Below are 21,456 nucleotides of genomic sequence, written 5' to 3'. Positions count from 1 at the left end.
CATGTTGTCCCCCCCACATTCAGATTTTTCCTGATTTTGTAGTACTAAATTGACATTTTCTGCTACATTGTGATCGATGTTTGCCTCAAAACACTTGCCCGGAATGTGAATTAAAGCTGCAAGATTTACTCATCTAGACCCATTTGATAGTTAAGTTTGAAAGTTCTTATTTGAATTAACAGGAGAATTGTACAGAAAATTTTCAAACACAAGAATTGTATAGAAAATTTTCACACAGACATGAATCTCTTTAACGTTATGGGCTATAGAGAGAGAAATCAAATTGGATTGCCTTTGGCAAGATATAGTCATATAGATTACCACTTTTATGAGTGCTTGTATGAGCTGAAAATTGATTTTATACTATCAAATTGGATTGCCTTGGACATTTATAGGAAGAAACATTGTATTCATATATATTCTATCTGTCATCAAAGTAAATGATTTCTTTTAGAAATTAGGCAAAGCAGATCTAGAAAATAGTCCTAGGATTGTGCCACTTGTCCCAATGTTTAGCACATCACCATTTATTGTAGAAAATAATCCTAGGATTGTGCCACTTGTCCCAAAATCATTTCTGTTCCACGAGAACATTTTAACAAAATAAAAGCAGGTAGTATTTTCATCATCTCTTTGTGTAAGCTTGCGAGTCCACTTAGTTGTGATGCAATCTGGTGATGATAATATGCTTTGTCCAATAACTATGACGCATAGTATACTAAAATAAATGCTGATATGCATTTCTTGATATTGTTTTCCTATCCTAACAAATAAATCCTATCGTGTTTATTGTAAATCCATGATGATATCTATTAGGCAAATGCGGCATTTGGAATGGCTGTGTGATGAATGTAAACTCAAATTCTTGGAGCTGAAAGTAAAGAGGAATCACTGGTTCATTAGTTTCAAAATTGGAGAATCAAGAAGAGGTTGTGGAGAAACTTGGAAGCCCAGATGAAACCTGAGGACTTTGTAGAGTCTCTGCCTGCCAATGGGTGCTGCCCATGATTTGTATTTACAAATGAGAATTTCCAGAAAGCAAGATTTTTTTCATTGCATGGTAATTCTACTTTTCCTCAAGTAAGTCAATATCCATGCTTAAAGACTAATGTTTCTCCTTTGGAATACTGTGCACATAAATTCTGACGAAAAAATCGTAGCAAATTTTGCTTCCCAAGTAATGTAACTACTCTCAAATTGTTAGTGACACAATAGAACTAGAAATTGGATGCCAAACTAGATTTGGCTTCCAGGCTGAACTCTTCTCCTTTTTGGAGGCGTGCGATTATATTGAAGGCCAAAATATAAATTAGGTTGTCCTAAAGTAATCTTTTTTTGTTGACTTACACGTCAACCTTTTAAAAATATATATATATAAAAAGAAAATATATTGGGCCGTAAGCCCAGCCCAAATAAGAACTCACCTGAGCATCGAACATGTTCAGGTATTTGATTCCATTCCCCGAGTCGACTCGTCCCGCGTTAAGCTGGAAAAGGTAAAACGCCAGCGTTTCAGGCCTGGAATCGCTCTGGTACGCAAAGAAAGGGTAGGGATTGATCGAAAATGGAGACCCATTGTCCTTTTGGAACTGCAACAAGCCCTTCAACGCGTCCTGGAAAACCGGGTTGAACAACCCGGACTCGCGGTTGCCGCCGGGGGTGGAAGATTGTCGGTGACTTGGCCGTAATTCACTCCGATGAATGACTGAAACTCTGTTACAGTGAAAACACAAAGAGTTACGAGTTATAAACCAGGAATTTTCAAAGACAAACCAAATATGTCCAAAGCAATTTCGCCGTAGAGAACAAGATTTACACAACTAGACCCATTTTAATTGTTAATTCGAAAGATTGTGTAGAAAATGAGAGAAATCAGACCTGAGCTTTTTCAATTCTCCTTCGAAGTTCGAATCGCTATTTGTCAGATTACAGTGAGAGAGAGATTGAGCGTGAAAGAGAGAAGACGGAGAGAGCCATAAAAAGAGAGATACGACGTCGTTCTGTGTATTAGAAACTTATGAGGAGGTTGAATTACTCATTTGCCCTTCACTTCATGATTTTAAATAATCTTGAAAAAATGGAAATAATCCGTACTTTCTTATTTTGATTTGGATATAATTAAAACATAAACTTCCATATTTTGATTCTATTTTTTTAACATGCAATTTTTTTTTTTTTTTTTTGGGGAAGTACATGACTATGCAGTGTTAATTCTAAAAAAAAAAAAAGATAAAAAATTCATGCTTTGAATATTAAAATAAAAGAGTTTCTTTGTTTTTTAACTTTTATAAAAGGACTACGTATTTATATACTTCCATTGTATTCAAAAAATTAAATAAATAATCAAGTACTACGAAAATAATGCATATTTTCTCATTTTGGTTACCTTTTATTTACCTCCAGTGCTATGATCTATGGACAGATTGATCCATTAACAATAGTTAAAAACACGCTCCACCCATGTTTGGGCTAAAACTCTCACTTTGGTCCATCAAAAGAATTGGACAAAAAAATATACTATCCTATTTAAAAGTTTCTCTCTTTAAAACAAAACTTGTAACTTTTGCTCACATAAAAAAATATTTGTTCATTGCTCATTTTAATTTAGATTTTTTTACTTGCTCCCAAACAAAAGATTGTATCTTTCTTAGGGCCAACTTTATCTAAACCAGATCGCTCTCTAGCTTCAACCAAAACTCTAAAAAACATAGTAATATTTTAAATTTTCCTATATCCAATGATATGATAAGCCATTAATAACAGGTATACACCGTAATGATTGTGATGTGGTGTAGCCAAGTCAAATCATAGATACCCAATTCCTACTTTGGGGGAACATATTTTGTCAACTTTGATGAGATGAATCTAACAAAGTAAGAGTGACCATAAGAATGCTAAAAAAAAGACAAATTTAAGAGATGTAATAAAATATGTTCAAATAAATAAATTATAAATAATATATATATATATATATATATGAAAATTAAGCTCATTAAAAAAAATGTTATTTTAATGGAATAATTAATGCCTAGTAGGGTACTAAGTTTGCAATCCCCAAGTATTGATGATTGAAGAGCCAAATTCGAACCCTTATTGTTCTAGTATGCTAGGCTATATTCAAAATCCATTGTGATATTATTGTATGATCGTGTCTTAGCTTCATTTGGCTTTTTCCACCTAAAGTCATGTGTCCTTTTTGCTTTCAACAAATGCAATAATTTCATAATTATAAGTCTCACAAAAAAAACAAAAAAACAAAAAAACAAAAAAACAAAACAAAACAAAACAAACAAACAAACAAAAGAATATGAAACAAGATTTAATGCGTTCAGAATATAATTGTTAGTTCGAAGGATTGTATAGAAAATAAGAGAAATCAAACCTGAGTTTTTTCAATTCTCCTTTGAAGCGCTATTTGTCATATTCCAGTGGGAGGGAGAGACTGAGAGAGCCATAAAAAGAGAGATACGACATCGTCTTTGTATTAGAAACTTATGAGAAGCATGAATTACTCATTTGCCCTTCACTTCATGATTTTAAACAATCTTTGTTAAAATGGAAATAATCCATACTTTCTCATTTTGATTTGGATATAATTAAAACATAAACCTCCATATTTTGATTATATATTTTTTACCATGCAGTTTTTTTTTTTTGGGGGGGGGGGGGGGGGGGGGGAAGTACCTGACTATGCAATATTAATTCTCAAAAAAATAAAAAATTCATGCTTCGAAATTTAAAATGAAATTTTTTCTTTGAATTTTAACTTTTATAAAAAGGGCTCCATATTTATATACTTCCACTGCATTCAAAAATTAAATAAATATGTTATAAAAAAATTTAATAAATAATCAAGTAATATGGAAATAATCCGTACTTTCTCATTTGGGTTACCACCAGTGCTATGATGTAGGGGTGGATTGGTCCATTAACAATAATTAGAAACATGCTTCACCCATGTTTTGGACTAAAAATTTCACTTTATACCATCAAAAGAAAAGCTCATTGGACATGAAAATATATGATCCAATTTAAAAGCTTATCTCTTTAAAACAAAATTTGTACTTTCTGCTCATGCTAAACATGTTTAAGGATGCAAAGATTTAGTTTGGTACTTGGTACTTAGGCATTGTAGATTACTTAAATTTAAGGTCAGGTGTGAAATTTTATTATTGATGATGTATGAGAATCAGTAGGTTGAAGTGTTTCGGGCTATGATAATGGCGGAGTCCTGAAAAGAAAGAAGTGTCAAAGGTGACCGTTGTGACTCGGCCAAGAACCCTTCGACAGTTAAGTCAGTTTTCTCTCTAGAACATAGGGACAAAAATATAGTAGATGGTTAGAACTTACCTTTGGTAGATGAGACTTGCTCTTTTTATAGAGAGTTTGACATAGGTCTACTTGTTTGGGATTCATCACCATCGTGGGCGATGTTGGTGGTTAATGAAGAAAATGGGGTATGTGGAACGAAGTGTGTGGAATTCCTTCCACGTACCAAGCAACATGTCATATTTTGCTTATGTAGAACCTTTAGAGAACCCTTTGTAGAATTTACTAAGTACAATTTGATCATTCATGGATATGGTCGTCTACATCATGGTCGTCCATGGACGAGTTCTTTTTGGCAGATTCCATTATTCTTAATGAAGGGTCTTGTTCATGCATTCTATCATTCTATTGTGGTTTTCTTTGGATGTGATCAAGTCATGGACGACAATTAAGAACGGGTTATACTTAGTTGATCCCCACTAATTGCCCCTTCGTCCTTGCGTTGTCTGTCTTTATTGCTTTAACACCCTTTTTTTTATGGTGACACATGGCATGATCCTGAGATTCATCCATCATATCGTTTTGTTCTTTGAGGGAAGTGCCATATGGCTCAATCAGGCCAGTCACGTTATTCCAGTGACCAAGTCTGTCGCCTAAAAATAGTAGAATTCCTCTCCTAACCCCCTCACATTTCTCAAATTTTCTTCTCTGACCTCTGTCGTCCAACGCCTCATCTAGAAGTCTTCTCCCGTCCTTAGGCCTTCTTCATTTAGAGCTAGGTATCCTCTTCCTCTCATCTTTAGGTTTTCCTTTAGTTTTTCAAAAATGTCTAAAATTGTAGTTTTTTTCGTCCAGTAATAGTGATGATAGAGAGATAGACGAGTACTACGATAGCTATAGTGGCAGTGGTTCTAGCAGCAGCAGTAGTAGTAGTAGAAGTAGTAGTAGCGGAAGAAACACCACGGATGAGCAATATATGTCCGGGGTTCCTAGGGTTCCATTAGAAGTCCTTCAAGAGGAGTTAAGGACGAGGATGGCCTTTAGGTCACATGCTGGTACCTCCACCAGCGTTCCTTTGTCCACCAGCCCTTTTTAACTTTTACAAAAGGGCTCCATATTTATATACTTCCACTGTATTCAAAAATTAAATAAACAGTGGGTTTCTGGTTGTTAAATAAGAGATTTGGTGTTCAGTTCTTATTTACATCAAAAACCGATTAGTATCTTGGTCTGATGATAAAAAAACTATTATCAGGAGCGAATGCTATAGATTGAAACTCTCCAAACTACATATTTGGTCCCTAACCTTTACATCATATTTTAATTTAGTCCCTAACATTTCAACTGTGTCAATTTGGTCCCTAACCTTTCAATGTCGTGTCAATTTAGTTCTTGCCGTTATATCTTAAATAAAAATTGCTTACATGACAAACGGCAAAAATAAAATTTATGTTTATTGTCACATCAACGAAAGCTAATTTTTTGTTTTGGCCATTAGACATATCATCAATTTTCATCCAAAAGATAATAAAAATGACTAAATTGATATAGTACTGAAAAGTTAGGGACCAAATTGACATAATTGAAATGTTAGAGATTAAATTGAAATATAGTATATAAGATAGGGACCAAATACGTAATTTACCCTAATAATAATCAAGTACTCCACGGAAATAATCCATACTTTCTCATTTTGGTTACCATTTAGTTCCACTAGTGCTATGATCTAGGGACAGATTTATCCATTGACAATTGTTAAACAATATGCTCCACTCATGTTTTCGACTAAAACTCTCCTCTTGGCCCATCAAAAGAAAAGCCCATTGTGCATGAAAATATACTATGGTAACTATTCTATTTAAAAGCTTCTCTCTTTAAAAAAAAAAAAAAACTTGTACCTTTTGCCCACCCTGAAAATATTGTACATTAGTCATTTTAATTTAGATTTTTTTTACTTGCTTCCCAAAACAAAAGAGTGTATCTTTCTTGTACCTTGTCCCTTGTCCCTTATTCGGGGGATCATATTTTGTCATCTTTAATGAGATGACTCTAAACAAAGTAGGAGTGACCATAAGAATGCTAAAAAAAGACAAATTTTAGAGATAATAATAAAATATATTCAAATAAATAAATTATAAATAAGATATATATAAATTTTATTCCATATATAAAAATGATATTAAATAAGAAATATATATACTCAATGTATGCTTGGGTGGAGTGATAAAAAAATTATATATATCATCATCAGAAAATCAAACTCATAAAAAAAAATGTTATTTTAATGGAATAATTAATGCCTAGTAAGGTACTATTTTTTTTTTTTAGAATTCTAAGTATATTAACACACACACACACACGGGGAGAGGGGAGAATGTTTTCAAGAAACTGACAATGGTGTATATCCAAAAGGGTCTGCCTTGTAAGGTACTAAGTTTGCAATCCCCAGGTATAGATGATTGAAGAGCCAAATAGGAACCATCATTATTCTAGTATGCTAGGCATTGTTAAAAATTCATTGTAATATTATTAGCTTCACTTGGCTTTTTCCACCTAATGTCATGTGTCCTTTTTGCTTTTAACAAATTAATGCAATAATCTCATAATTAGTAGTCTAGCCCCAAAAAAATAAAAATAAAACACCATTAGAATATAAAACAATATTTAATGCATTCAAAATTTTATGTTTGAGAAATAATTTAGTCGCTAGGCACCAATAGATGTGTGCTTCATTGATCATTGCGGAACAAAACCAACATATTCCATGTACAAGCTTGGTCGCTCAGTGATAATAGAGCTCATTTTTGTAGCCAAATCTAAGTTTAAGTTATTTGAAGAAAAATTACATCAATAGAAAATCGAGGGGTCATTAGATTGATAAATAGTACGTATCATTTTCTTTCCCACCAAGTCATTACATAATTTAGTTGAGCCAGTAAAATTTCTCATAAAAAAGAACTGTCCTAAAAAAATAACAATTTTGTGACACTATAACTCATGTATGGTTGCCTTCTGGCCTATTGAGAATTTCTAGAAAAAACAAGATTTTTTTTTTCATTGCATGGTAATTCTACTTTTCCTCAAATAATTTCATATGCATGCTTAAAGATTATTGTTTCTTCTTTGGTGTACATGGTAGCATGTTGAAATAAAGAATAAAAAAAGGCACCACGATTAGTACTCAAAGAAATGAGCTTTGACATTGTACAAGGGCAGGCAATTTAATTTTTTTCACCACACCCTTTGCCCTTCCTAACAATTACATTCTGTGTGCGTTGTGTTTTTGTCCCATGTACTGTTTATTCTTTACTATTGTATGGGCTTATACTAAACCTGTAGTGTAATGCATACTATGAACTCATCTATTCCAATTACTACTTTTTAGGTTGTTTGCCAATTTTATGGGATAGATAAGCAAATCTAGTTCTTTCAGGAATCGTTTAAAATTGGAAAGACATTAACAACTAACCTAATGTTATTCAGCCCAAAAAAAAAAAACTAACCTAATGTTCTATCCTTTTTTATTGAAAGTGAAATAGCTTAGCACTGTGTATATAAATAGTTCTTACAGATCATAGGCAGAAATCATAATCTTTAGCAATTTATTCATGTAAAATTTAGAACAAATACAGGAGGTAAAGAGACCTATTACAATTTCAATCTAATCTTTGTGGCTTCTTGGAAGGCATGAACCAGAGCTTCCTTCTGAAGCATGTACAACTAGGACCTGAAATCATCAATGGAATTGGCATTGAGTAATCTTTTAGCGTGTTACATGTGCATTGTAGTACAAAACTGTACTTCACAAATGTGCGAGAAATAACTTGTTATAGTGCCTACTTTGTTTCCTTATAAAGCAATGTGTTCTCAAATCATTTTAAAAATGAATTATGCATTACAAAATGAACCATATTTCATCTGACAATAGTCAACAAAACTAGACTACAAATTGAAAACGTTGGCTCCATTTTAGTATCGACATATTTCTGAAATAAAATCCCACTGGGTAGAAGGTTAAATATGAATTAAATCACATTTGCAGTGCAGTGCGTACAACATCAACTAGACCAAACAATTGTTAAGGACAATGTTTGAAGTATATCTTATAGAATATGATGCCTTTCGCTTAATACCTGCTCACTCACAATTTCAATGAACCAATTCACTTTTAACATTGTAATCACATTGATCTTTCATGTCATTGATAAACCTGAATCATCATGCCTTGAAGTTCTTTTGAAGAAGAGAACTTTACAGACTCCTCGAGAACTAATCGAATATCCAATTCTCATACCTATACATGACCAGGAGTATTTAGAGTCATCCTCATTTTTTCTAGTTTCTTTCGAGCATTTTTGGGGAAAGGAGTTCCATTGAGTTCAATATTGGCAATGTATATAAATGTGTCAAAACTCTTTGGCGGGGTGCTAGGGTGCGTGATTGAATTGTTCTTAAAAACTGTTGAATGAAAGTTCCTGTATGATGTAACCAACAAAAGAAAAACCAAATATGCCACAGCTAATTTCACCAAAATGATTGTTTATTCAGATATCAAGGTATTCCAACAATATCATGTTTCTGGCCTTTTCTAGTATCTTTCCAATCAAATGACTTTGCAACAAGTTTAAGAAACGAAATCCAGTAAGAGCTCAATAGAAATTGATATAGACAAGTTGCTTGAAAGGTCTAAGCTCCTTACAAATACGGAAGAATAAAAGACTTTTACAAAGTGCTAGAGAAAAGAACTGTAAGTTTCATGTTCATTTGAACACCTTGGTATGTGTCTAGAGGCTATTATTGACAAAATATCAATACCAAAAGAGAAGCAGGTTGGCAGATTTTTGGAGGAGTATAATTTCACCTGTTTGGCTTCATTCAAATCCATGTGAATCGTCCAGATCAAGGACCCCACAATGTGTGTAGTTCTGCAGCAATGGAAAAGGTACAATTTCTTTTTGGGATAACATAGGGAACCTTTCTAAAAAAGAGCCCATTGGGCTCACATCTAGCAAGTAAAACTTGCGGACAACTAACCCCACCTGCCAATATTAGTTACCAAGTCATCCACGGGCACTCACCCCTAATGGGATAAGCAATTTATGCTCATGGCCAAAACCAATTATGAAGAAGCAATTGTTGTTCAAGTACAAGGGTTCAAGCTTATACAAGGGAGCCAAAGAATTGTGAATTACATCTGAAGCGTTGTTGTTCCCAGTTCACTATGGGTTAAAGATAGCCCATGCATTTGCCAATGATGAAGCTTTCTTGATAGAGATTTATCTGCTATGTCAGGCCAATCTCTATTCATGTTTTTGGCTCAAAAATAAGGATATTGGTATAGAAAAGTAATCAAGTGGAATATTCAAAATTGTTACATTAGGAAATAATCATGTTAGCTGACATTTGAAACAATTAGAGCTACATCAATGAGTTCATAATTTAGCAATACCTTGGATGCATTGCCGTCAAGTTTGTTCTCAAGGAGATTGATCAATTTAAGGTACATAGCCAAAATCAAGAACCAGTCTAGAACCGTTTGAAATTGTGAGATGTCCCACTGCTTAAGATTGGTAACCATGTAGGAAATTGTGGACCAATCTGACAAGAACTCACTGTGATGGCATTGATTTTAAGAGTAGGAGCTCCATTGGAGCTTTCATTCGTGACAATAGAGTGAGAAGACAAATCGGCAAAATGCATTTAAGACACACTGCCCTCCAAGCAATTTTGTTCAATGCTCAACTCCTTCCAATTTCTATGAGTGGAACCAACCTTTCTAGTGTGGTAACATTCAACTGATTCAATTCAAGATGTAATATCAATAAGGTTCACAATTTTCCAAGAGATTCAAGGATGGAACCATAGAAGCAGTTATCATATTGAAAATGATATGCATGATACGCCCAGTAAGCTGAGTGCTAGACAAAACATGTCAAGGATTCAAAGATTTAGTTTGGTACTTGGTGCTTGGCCTTGTAGATTACTGAAGTCTAAGAACAGGAATGAAAGTTTATTGCTGATTGTTATTGTGCCCTTGAAATGGTTCATAGAAAGATTAAGCTATTCAAGGGATGCAAAAATTGACATTTTTAGGGACCAATGTGTGTCATGAAGTTGGTATTGAGATGACCATATTGCTGAAAAGGAAGGGGTTGATTTATCATTTGAAGCCTTTTTCTTTTCCCCTTGGAAGGTTTATGCCACTTGCATAAAAATATTGCAGGGGAGAGAGATAAGAGACCCTCCCTAGACCATACACCTAAAGATATTTTCCCTACAGGTTACCGAGAAAAAAAAAAAAAAAAAAAAAAAAAAAAAAAAAAAAAAAAAACTGTGATAGATTTCTAGACTGTTGAGGAATGAATATTCCAAATCCTGCAAAGGATAGGTCAAAATGTCCAAGTCACTCCAAGTAACCAATATAGCTTGGAATACCCTTACCAGTATAATAATTAAACTCGAGTAATCTAGTAGTCTTAGTTTGAGTGATGAAGGATTAATCTTGCACCCAAAGGTAATTCATATCCATCAGCATAATATGAAATTCCAAGGTGGAGCTCAACCCAATCTTCCACTTATGTTGTCACATCAGACACCAGTCTATCTATAGCAATCTTCTTGAATAAACAAAGACAAGAGCCTATTTGAAGGATTTGTAAGAGCTCTGCAAGTTACATTGGAGCTCCTTCGCATAAGCTGGATTTGTAGGGTAATACATAGAAAATTGAAGAAAGAGAAGCATAATACTTATGAAAGATATAGGCATGTTAAAGCAATAAATAATGAGGAATTGTGTTCAAAGGAAACTAAACACGTTCATAACAAGCTAAAACAAAAGCTTGTGGTTAAATAGGCTTTTAGCCAAATGGCCCAAAACCAGCCATTGATCTAGAGCTCACATATAATGTTTATGACTCTGTTCATTTCCTCTAGTAATTAACCAAGGTAATCATTTATAAATCACCTTAGAAAGAAGTGGAATACTGTTTATGGTATCCTTTTTTAGAAACAAGAATTTTTCATCTATGCCAGGGTCATGCTTCCCTGAAGAGTTTTAAATAAGACTTCAAAGTTTACGAACTCTAAAATTTCTGGGAGAAAGTATTCCACAGGACACTATTTAACTTGCCTTGCAAGTTGCTTTGAGACATTGTCCATCTTAATATATGGCCAATCCCAACTCAATGTCCAGATCCCCATACGGTACCTTTTCACTATTGGTCCTTTGCTAGCACAACTGCGATATTAAATGAATAACAACAATATTATTATTATGAGTGATTATTATTATTATATATGCTTCGGTAATGGCTGATGCGCCTAAAACAAGAGATTTAGCTGCTGTTTAAGGTTCATATTGTGTGGGACCCTGATTATTTAAAATCTAGCAGATAAACCAAAAGGGCTGGCATAGCAAACTATGTAGACTCAAACTGAGGAAGAACTACAGATGGCTTGGCTGGAAACCAAACATAACAACTCAAAGAGGAAGGAGACCTCCAAAAAGTATACCTCGAATCTTCAAGGACTTTCACTGCCAGAACTATGTTAACATTCTGCTAAGTACTTTAGCCGCTACGTTGCAGAAAAATAAACATTACCAAAGAGTAAAAATGATCTAAACCTCATTGAATTTAAATTCCAAATGATACATCCAATTCTTTATTCTATCCATCTCAATATAGCAAACCCTTTGTAGTTGGCATAAAGAATTATTTAAGTTTAGGTGTAACAATGCTCTTAGCTTGGAAGTGTAGTGTAAGATGAACTGGTCCTCTATGAGCCTTACAAAGCTATGATCGTACCATTCTTAAAAAAAAAAAAAATCAGAAAACACTAATTGATATTCACAAGTTCTAATAAGCACAACCAAACAGCTGATGCTACTGATGAGTAGATTGATTAAACCACAAAACACCTAAAATAAAAGGATAAAAAGGAGTTTGACCCTTTTTTTTGATAGATAAGTAGAGGGCGGAGGGGAGGAGTTAGATCTATGACAATTTTATCTTATTTTTTTGAATAACGCAGGGAACCCTTTCTAAAGAAGAGCCCTTTCAACTTGCCTCTAGTTAGTAAAACCTATCCAGCTGCCAGGTATCCCCTGACGAGCTATGACAATTTTATCTTGAAAAAAAAAGAAAAAAGTAAAATCACCTGTTGCTTAGGTACTGAAGAATAAGGTTGATAACTCTGTCAGATAAATAGCCACCAACACGAATCACATTAAGCAAATTTATGTGACACTCCAAGATCTTTCCAGCATATTTCTCATGAGCAAAAGCTGTGTTTTCTGGGTTTTGAAGGTTCAAATCTACAAACATGAGTAAAATAAGACTTTAAATGGCAATGAAAAGTCAAAATGCCTCCTGCTGCAAGCCTCATACTTATTTTAATATGTTTCAAATACAGGAACTTACCAAGTGTACAGCCTATTTAAAATGTGAATCGTCCATTTCTTGACCTTCCACCATCCCCATGATTTCCTAAGCTCGGGATCAGCAGGCTGCCCTTCCAAGGGAACGGAACTCCGCAATATATTTAAGAAAAGAATCATCCACGCATTGAACACGTTTGGATCAAATAGCTGCTTTGGAATCTCCAACTGAAAAGAACAAACAACAAACCTAAATGATATATAAAAGTCATCTTCTGAATAAAGAAATCAGCCATTCTCAATTTGGATATGAAAAAAGGATGAAAATAAGGTAAAAACTTCCTCTTCTCCAAGACTTTTCCAAAACAAAAACAAACAAACAAAAAGGTGAACCAAAGCTCTCTTCAGCTTTTTCTATTTCTCTTTTCTTTTAATTTGCTCTTACTTTGACAGTAATTTGAGCAGCAGAGGATTATTTGGAATTTTAAGTGATGTTAAGGTGTTGATTGCTCAATTTAAACTTTCCATGATATAGTTAGTTGGACAATAGTTCAGGATAGATATTTGCAATTTATCCAAAATGAATTTAAGCAGAACATGAAATGAGAACAATGATAACCTATTAAAACACCACCTAGAATGAAAACCCCTGTATAAAGTTAGACTGCAAATCTCTCCATCCAAGAATGAACATATATGGATGACCAATATTTTACAAATAAGCTGGATCAAATCTGCAACATCCAATGGCCGGTTGACAATCTAGACAAGCCTGTTATGAACAAATGAGGGAATGTCTCCTCAACAATGTGATAAACCGGTGATCTCTTCTCATCAAATTTGAAGCTACGGATATAAAAGAATAGAATACATTTCAACAAACAAAGTAAAGACATCTTGCAAACAAGGGAAAAGATTCTACGTGAAAAATATTTATTCTGTGGTAAGAGTACCTCATCAATCGGAAATGTATCGATAAAATATAGCATCGCTGAAGGCATCAGTACACAAAATAACATTCGATAAGATGGTAAAGTTATGGTTCCTTCCCAGATTTTCAAAGTTCGAGTGTACTGATCCTATGCCTCTCACCAAGTAGTGTCAATGCGTTCACTAGTAAAAGAAGTAATGCATGTAAGCTTGCTTTTCTTTCTTTTTGGTAAGCTAAAATTTTTTTGGCAAGTAAGCAACTGATCAAACCAGTTTTGGCAGTTGAACCTCTAGTCCTTTGATTTTCACCAATTTCGATAAGAAATTCCGTTTTTGGTGTGGACTAATATAGATCCTTATTCATATTTGAACTGATAAGACCGGCAGGTCTAACACAGTTATTAGAACAATGAAAATTTCCTTTCAAGTGATATTCAATATAAATCAAGACCTGAAAGGTATACATGACAACCAGCTGTTAGGAAATAAAATACTAAACCTTGAGTATTATTCTCTTTTTTAAAGTTACAGAAGTGCAATGCAATTAAGCAACATACCAGGGTTGGAAAATTGGCATACTGAAAAATCTTTCAAATCGATACGTTCCATTAAAGCAGTAGCCTTCTCAATTTGATCATCAATTGCTTTTGGTGCAGCACCATTTGAATCTGAATAAAGCTGCAAGATATCACCGTATTTTTTACTAGTATGTTACTAAAAGTCAATTAAGGGTTGGAAAATTGGCATACTGAAAAATCTTTCAAATCGATACGATCCATTAAAGCAGTAGCCTTCTCAATTTGATCATCAATTGCTTTTGGTGCAGCACCATTTGAATCTAAATAAAGCTGCAAGATGTCACCGTATTTTTTACTAGTATGTTACTAAAAGTCAATTAACCAACTCAATTATTTCTCTTACCTCTTCAACATGTCTGATGTCTTCAGTGTGTGGAAGATATATCATGTGCATTCCTGGCAGCTCAATCTGACCATCATGGCCGATAATCTCTTTCTGAGAATTTTCCAGGAAATTGTTAAGGCTAACCATAATGTAAAACTAACACAATTTCAAATTTAAAACAATAAACGAAATTCAATTAGAATCCACTTGAAATTTGAAATCAACTCACTTTATTTTGTAATTTGAACTAGTACTAGAGAAAAAAGATGACTAAGAACCAGAAACTGGTTTCCTACAGTATGAAAAGCAAACCCTTATTTTTTTTTTCAGATAAGCAATGAATAATTGTATTGATTATTTACAAAGGGTACAAATCAAGATATAGTTTGCTGGCTCTATAATCAACTATCCCCCATAAAACATCTCAAACATACAAAGAATCCAAAAACTCTACAATATTAGATGGTATAACTCATCTCTTAACAACTGATTCAATAGAATAAAAATCTCACAACCGATAACTCCTGACCCTCAAAAGGTCCAAATGAGACATAATTGTACTGAATTCCAAAATCTTATATCTGAAAGAACTTGGTCTCTTTCTCCAATATTGAAGCAACCTGTGCACTGATTTAGGCATCATCCATCCAACATCAAATAGCACAAAGATGAAACCTAAACTCCATGGCAATTCGACAATGAAATAGCAAAATATCCATATTATCACTGCTTTAATTACTCATACATTACTGATCTACAATAACCATTCCTTGCTTAATTAGCTTATCCATCGTGAGAATTTTCCCAAAGACACAATCCACAAAAAGTAGGTTAACTTTATTGGTAACTTTTCTTTCCGTATAGCCTTCTAACAAATGAACTAGTGATCTCTCTAAAGACCTTTGATGCAGGAAAAATCCAAAATAGATACAACAACAAAATTGAAGAACCGAAAAATAAAACTAACGTAGGAATCAGCACCTAGGCTTACTTAAAATAGGCACCAAGCAAGAAAGCAAAACCTAGGAATAAGAAACCTAGTGTTGGCTGGAATTAACACCCGATCATTGAGAAAGTTTCAGTGGAAATTTTATTAATCAAGACTATCTAACCGTCTGTTGGAGGTGATGGGTGAGGCAGCCTCCCACCATAAATTTTATTAATCAGCACTGGCATAGAAATATGATACATGTGCTAATTTTTTAAATTGGGCTACAAGATCAGGGCCTGAGTTGCTGAGCTGCATGGCCTGGCTCTAACAAGCTAGTAATAAGTTTGATTGGTGGCCAAATCCACATGCTCAACAAAGAAATATCTCTTGTTTTTAATTTTAAATCTATTCTTGGTATAGGCTCACGACCTAACTGCAAGTACAAGACATTTGACACTGTTAAATGATGTTGTCAAGGACCACTCAGACCCGATTGCTATGAGTGAGAGTTTCTAGCCAACTAAGCAAATATATGACCCAAGTGGCTGTGACAAACTGAGGTGGCCTCCCCAACAGTGGTGAGTGACAACTTCTATCGTATAACCCATTAGCAATTGAAAATGCAATTTTTAGGTTTTAACTATGCACTTTGTTAACATACGCTTTCTCAGCTGATCCTTCATATCTTCCAATCTGAAATTGGAATATGGATGTTTTATGGGAAAATACTTTTTTTTGATAGTTACAATAATGGGGAGGGGGGATCAAAGCCCTGGTTCTCCTAATAAAGGAGAGTAGGGTATGCCACTGAGCTACAAGGCTCTTGACATAAAGTGGGAAAATACTTAAGACTAGGAAAAGGAACTTGACAATATAAATTCCAGCATCAATATTGAACACTCTAAAATCTTCAACACAATACAATATAACCTGACCTGGAGATTATATCATTGTAGCATGCTGTGAAAATTTCATGTGAAGGAATAAATTCGAATGACAAAAAATCATGTTTCTATTACTGTTCAAATATCAACCGCCATTAATACTTATCAAAATTGGATGATTAAACTGCATCACAAGGTACAGAAAACAGTAGAAGCATTGATATGTTTCAGGCACACTTTTGATTATTTTTTAATCTTTTACACTGAAATTATGTTGCTAAGTGTTGCGTAAGGACTAAGGTATCATGCAATTTTATAATGATCTTGTACTATGGAGTGGATTACTAAAAGACTGATCACAACTTTAACACCAATGACTTTATTTGACCTTCCTATGCTCATTTGCATTCAAAGTACGTTGCACCATTGTCAAAAAATGATTAGCACGTAAGTGATACCATAAAGAAAAACTAGAGGAAGGCATAATTCTCTGCCACTGAAGGTAAAAATTGAGCGAGGTCATCCCCTTCCAATCCAATCAAATCCTGTAACAAATAAGGTTTGAAGTAGTAAGCAATGTAACTAATCTAATCAGACAAGAAATTCACTCAATAAATCAAAATGAGCTATGTCCATACAGCAAAGAAAAGTGAAACATTGAAATCCTCATCAGGTTGACTCAAGGGAAGAAGTTCAATTGAGATGCCTAGATCTTGGGCATCCTGTGGGGAGAGAGAAGAAGAAAGTATCAGTGACTTTCAAAAGATTAAAATCCGTTTAAGAAAACTGTTGAAGCAAGTGTAAATAAGTACTTTAGCTCTATGCAATGTGGTTCATGTCATATCTATTTTTGTTGCTCTCTTGATATTCCCGAAAAGATCATCTTCATTTGTAAAAAGAAGTAACAGTTTATCAGCCGTCTTTGCAAATTTGAGATAGGTTATCTGCCAAGCATTATCAAAACTCAAAGACCAGGGGCATAAGAAAAAAATTAGATTTTTTACTTGGCAAGCCACAAGAAAATTCAACAGAAAAATCAACAGTAATAAAAAAGTGGAATTACCCTTTACGCAGAAGTGCTTGTGTATATTTACATGTGAAGGCACAAGGACAGGATACTAAAACCCTTTACGTACCCATATGAAATAGCAGAAATACCAATCCTTAAAACACTGTCAACCGCAAACACTCAAGAAGATAAGAATCCAATATGTACAGAAAACATAATACACAATCAAATTAAATACCCTTGAGAGTTATTGATAATAACATATACAAGGCCCACCAATCTTTTTTGGCAGCAAAACTTTATCAGGAAATAAAAAGACTCAGAAAAGAATAGAAACAATGTCAAAAATAAGCCAAATTGAGGTATTAGAACACATACCTTGGCCATCACTTGTTAACATTCTATGCATTATAGGGACCAACGTCGGTTCAACTTGGACAAAAAGGTGAGGAAGCCTGCTCACTGATTCAAGAATTGTGCTAATGGAGTTTTTCAAATTGTTGGGTGCCGATTCCTGACACGCATCAAGAGGTCAAGATGTCTAAGTCTCTATAAGTAATCAAAGTAGCTTGGAATTCCCATATCAATAGAATTATTAATTCAATTAATTTAGTAGTTCTAGCTCCAATTAAAAAGGATGAATCTTGACACCCAACATTAATCTATATCCTCAGTAGAATATGAAATTCCTAGTTGGAGCTTGACCTAACTTTCTACTTACGATGTCACATTAGACTCCAATCCATCTATAGCAATCTTCTTGAATAGAAAAAAAGTAAAAAAAAAAAGCCCATTTGAAGGATTTGTAAGAGCTTTGAAACTTGGAAGGGCTTGTTTTTCTTCCTCATTGCAGTTTATGTTGGAACTTCTTTGCATAAGCTAGAATTGTAGGGTATTACAGAGAAAACTACAGCCAGAGAAGCAGGTTCACAGCAGGAAACAACACAAGCTTATGGTTAAATATTTTTTTAGCCAAAACCAAACATCCATACTTATCTCATAAATAATGTTTTTGTCTTGTTCATTTTCTCTAGCAATTAACCAAGAAGATCATTTAAATATCACCTTAGAAAGAAGAGGACTACTGTTTATGATTTGATTTTCTCAACACATGAGAATTTTTTATATGCTTTTTTTTTTTTTTTTTTTTTTTTTCATGTATGATAGGGTCATGCTTCTCTGAAGACTTGTAAATAGGACCTTCATGTATACTATAAACTTTCTTGCAAGTGGGAGAAAGTATTTCACAGCATACCATTTAGCTTAAATTGAAGTTGCAAGTTCCATGTTCATCTACAATATGTTTGAGAAATTGTCTACCTATATAGCAAACCAAAAACGTGTAAAATTGTTCCAAACTAAGTTTCAAAATCCCCTTACAATACCTTCACAATTGGTCCTCTACAAGCATGACCAAAACTCTAAAAAACATGAACCATTCAGTTTTAAATATCCTAAAACTCAAGGAATGCTAAGATACGTTATTTAGGAGAAAGATATGGTAAATGAACTATCATTTGGCAGAAACAGAAGCATAGTACTAGACTTACTACTGTATCACAATATTGTGTACATTTAATAAAAATTTATAGAAAAATAAAAATCAGAAAAACCTTAAAATCAAGATCCAAGGTAGTTTTTATTTATTTCTTTAAAATTCTAGGAAAATTTTCTCCTATTTGGCAGGGGAGGAGAAGTAGACTTTTGAGAGCCACAATTTTGTAAACTGGGCTTCCTCTTAGAAACTGGTTGGGACGTATCCAAATGATAGCCTTGGAATTTGTTATAAACTAAATGTTTAGTTTGTCCAATTATACACAATCATGTTGAGACTTTAGACATTAGGAAGTGATCGCTAGGAGATTCTAAAGAGATCTGCTAGGATAGCCAGATGAATATATCAACTTTTCTCTTTAGAGTAACAGAAACAATAATAGGGCATCATTACAAGTTATAGTATACTACATTACTACTTTTAACAAATCAGTTACTTTTATAAACTAAAATTTGATTTTACAATATTAATCTTCGGGGATTACATGACACTACAAATTGGATTGCCATTGATGTTCATAGGAAGAAACACCATATTCAGATATGCTAATGGAGTGAATAAACTAATAATATAAGTATTAACCAGCAAAAAGATTATTTGGAAATCATCAAAATATTAAGATGATCAAGACAGCATTTACTTACAATATTTAAGAATCTTACAACAAGACAACACTCTTAAGCTTGTAACCTATGTGATCTAGGAATTGAAAGTACATCATTCTCCATTGCTTAATTGAAAATGCTGGCTCCATTTTAGTATCAGCATATTTCTAAAATAAAATCCCACTGGGTAGAAGGTTAGATATGAATTAAATCACATTTGCAGTGCAGTGCCTACAACATCAACTAGACCAACAAATGTTAAGGACATAATATTTGAAGCATATCTCATAGAAGATGATGCCTTTTACTTAAATACTGCCGTCAAAAAGAACAAAGATGATGCCTCTCACTTAAATACCAGCTCACTCAAAATTTCAAGGAACGGTTCACTTTTAACATTGATCTTTCACGTCATTGATAAACCTAAAATCATGATGCCTTGAAGTCCTTTTAAAGAAGAGAACTCCACAAATTCCCCAGGAACCAACAAAACATCCAACTCTCATTTCTATACATAACCAGGAATTTTCAGAGTCATCCTCATTTTTGTCAATTGCTATTGAGCACTTTTGGGAAACAGAAGCTTCATTGAGTTCAAGATTGGCAATGTAGCTAAATGCATCAAAAATCTTAGGCTGGGTGTGTAAAGGAATTGTTCTAAAAAAATTGTTGTATGAAAGTTCATGTAACCAAGAAAAGACAAATTAGATATGCCCTGGACAATTTTGCCAAAAATACTGTTTATTTAGAAATCAGGGATTTCCAACATCATATGACTTTAAGACAAGTTCAAGAAACGAAATCTTGTAAGACCTCGATAGAAACTGATACAAACAAGTTACTTGAAAGGTCTATGCTCCTTTCAAATATGGAATATTAAAAGACTCTTAAAAAGTGCTAGAGAAAAGAAGAAATTGTTAGGATCAGGTTCATTTGAGCACCTTTGTATTATTGTATATGTCCTCAGGCTATTATTGGCAAAAATCCAATACCAAAAGAAAAGCAAATTGCCATATTTTTGGATGAGCATCATTTCTCCCATCCAGCCTAGATCAAGGAGCCTACAATGTGTGTAGTCAATGAAAAATGTACAGTTATGAACAAGCTATTGTTGTTCAAGCACAAGGGCTCAAGCTTATATGAGGGAGCTAGTGAGTTGTGAATTACATATGAAGGTTTATTGTTCGACTTTAATATGGTTCAAAGATAGCCAGTGCATATGGCAATGATGCAGTTATCCTCATAGACATTTATCCAATACATCTAAAATTATCAGGCCAATCTCTTTTCATGTTTTGGCAAAAATATGAGGATATTGGTCTAGAAAAATAATCAAGTGTAATATTCAAAATTGTAAAATTTGGAGATAATTGTGGTACCTTTGAAACAATTAGAGCTCAATCAATGAGTTCAAAATTTAGCAATACCTTGGATACATTGCAATCAAATTTGTTCTCAAGGAGATTGATCAATTTAAGCCAAGGTACATATCCAAATTCCAGTACCAGTTTGGCAGCGTCTGCAATTTTGCCTGTTAGATGTCAAAATGCTTAAGATTTCTGTGTTGGTAGCCATGCAGGAAATGTTGGATCAATCTGACAAGAACTCACAGTGATGGCATTGAGTTTAAAAGTAGGAGCCCCATTGGAGCTTACATTCATGACAAAAGACTGTGAAGACAATCTAAATTCTTTTAATTTTGACTTTAGCAAAATGCATTTTGGACACATTTCCTACAAGGAATTTTGTAAGATTATGGATAGAAAATTGACATTTTTTGGGACCAATGCATGTCATAAAGTTGGCATTGAGATGACCATGATGTTGAAGGAGAAGGGAGCTGATTCATTACTTGAAGCCTTTGTCTTTTCCCTTTGAAGGTTGATGCCACTTGCATACAAATATAGCAAGGAAGAAAGATCAGAAACCCACCCTAAACCACTCACATAAAGATCATTTCCATGTAGATTAAGAAAATAAAGTTGTGATAGAT

At 33.9% G+C, this 21,456-nt stretch overlaps 2 protein-coding genes across 20 annotated transcripts in view; both read right to left on the bottom strand.

The window, feature by feature from the left end:
* LOC126699160 (uncharacterized) overlaps positions 1–17,674 on the bottom strand; it is a 42,489-nt gene extending 24,815 nt beyond the window's left edge. For 6 of the 19 annotated variants that reach the window (XM_050396815.1, XM_050396819.1, XM_050396818.1 and 3 more), the window contains exons 1-5: positions 17,358–17,674; positions 16,933–17,238; positions 14,498–16,839; positions 14,134–14,254; positions 13,847–14,027 (exon numbers count right to left, since the gene is read on the bottom strand). The gene's annotated coding sequence lies outside the window, so the exon portion shown is untranslated. Of the gene's footprint in view, positions 1–7,782; positions 7,997–9,718; positions 10,065–11,781; positions 12,403–12,426; positions 12,584–12,689; positions 13,493–13,599; positions 14,028–14,133; positions 14,255–14,325; positions 14,425–14,497; positions 16,885–16,932; positions 17,239–17,357 lie in introns of those variants that run through there. The other 13 variants (XR_007646696.1, XR_007646697.1, XR_007646698.1 and 10 more) reach the window with 13 other exon arrangements.
* Positions 1–21,456, bottom strand: part of LOC126699159 (receptor-like protein EIX2) — a 171,203-nt gene that overhangs the window by 58,510 nt on the left and 91,237 nt on the right. The window lies entirely within an intron of this gene.

The sequence above is a fragment of the Quercus robur genome, chromosome 9 (assembly GCF_932294415.1).
Source record: "Quercus robur chromosome 9, dhQueRobu3.1, whole genome shotgun sequence".
NCBI lineage: Eukaryota > Viridiplantae > Streptophyta > Magnoliopsida > Fagales > Fagaceae > Quercus > Quercus robur.
The sequence above is the reverse complement of the archived record's forward strand: the minus strand, read 5'-3'. Positions and strand labels throughout refer to the sequence as shown.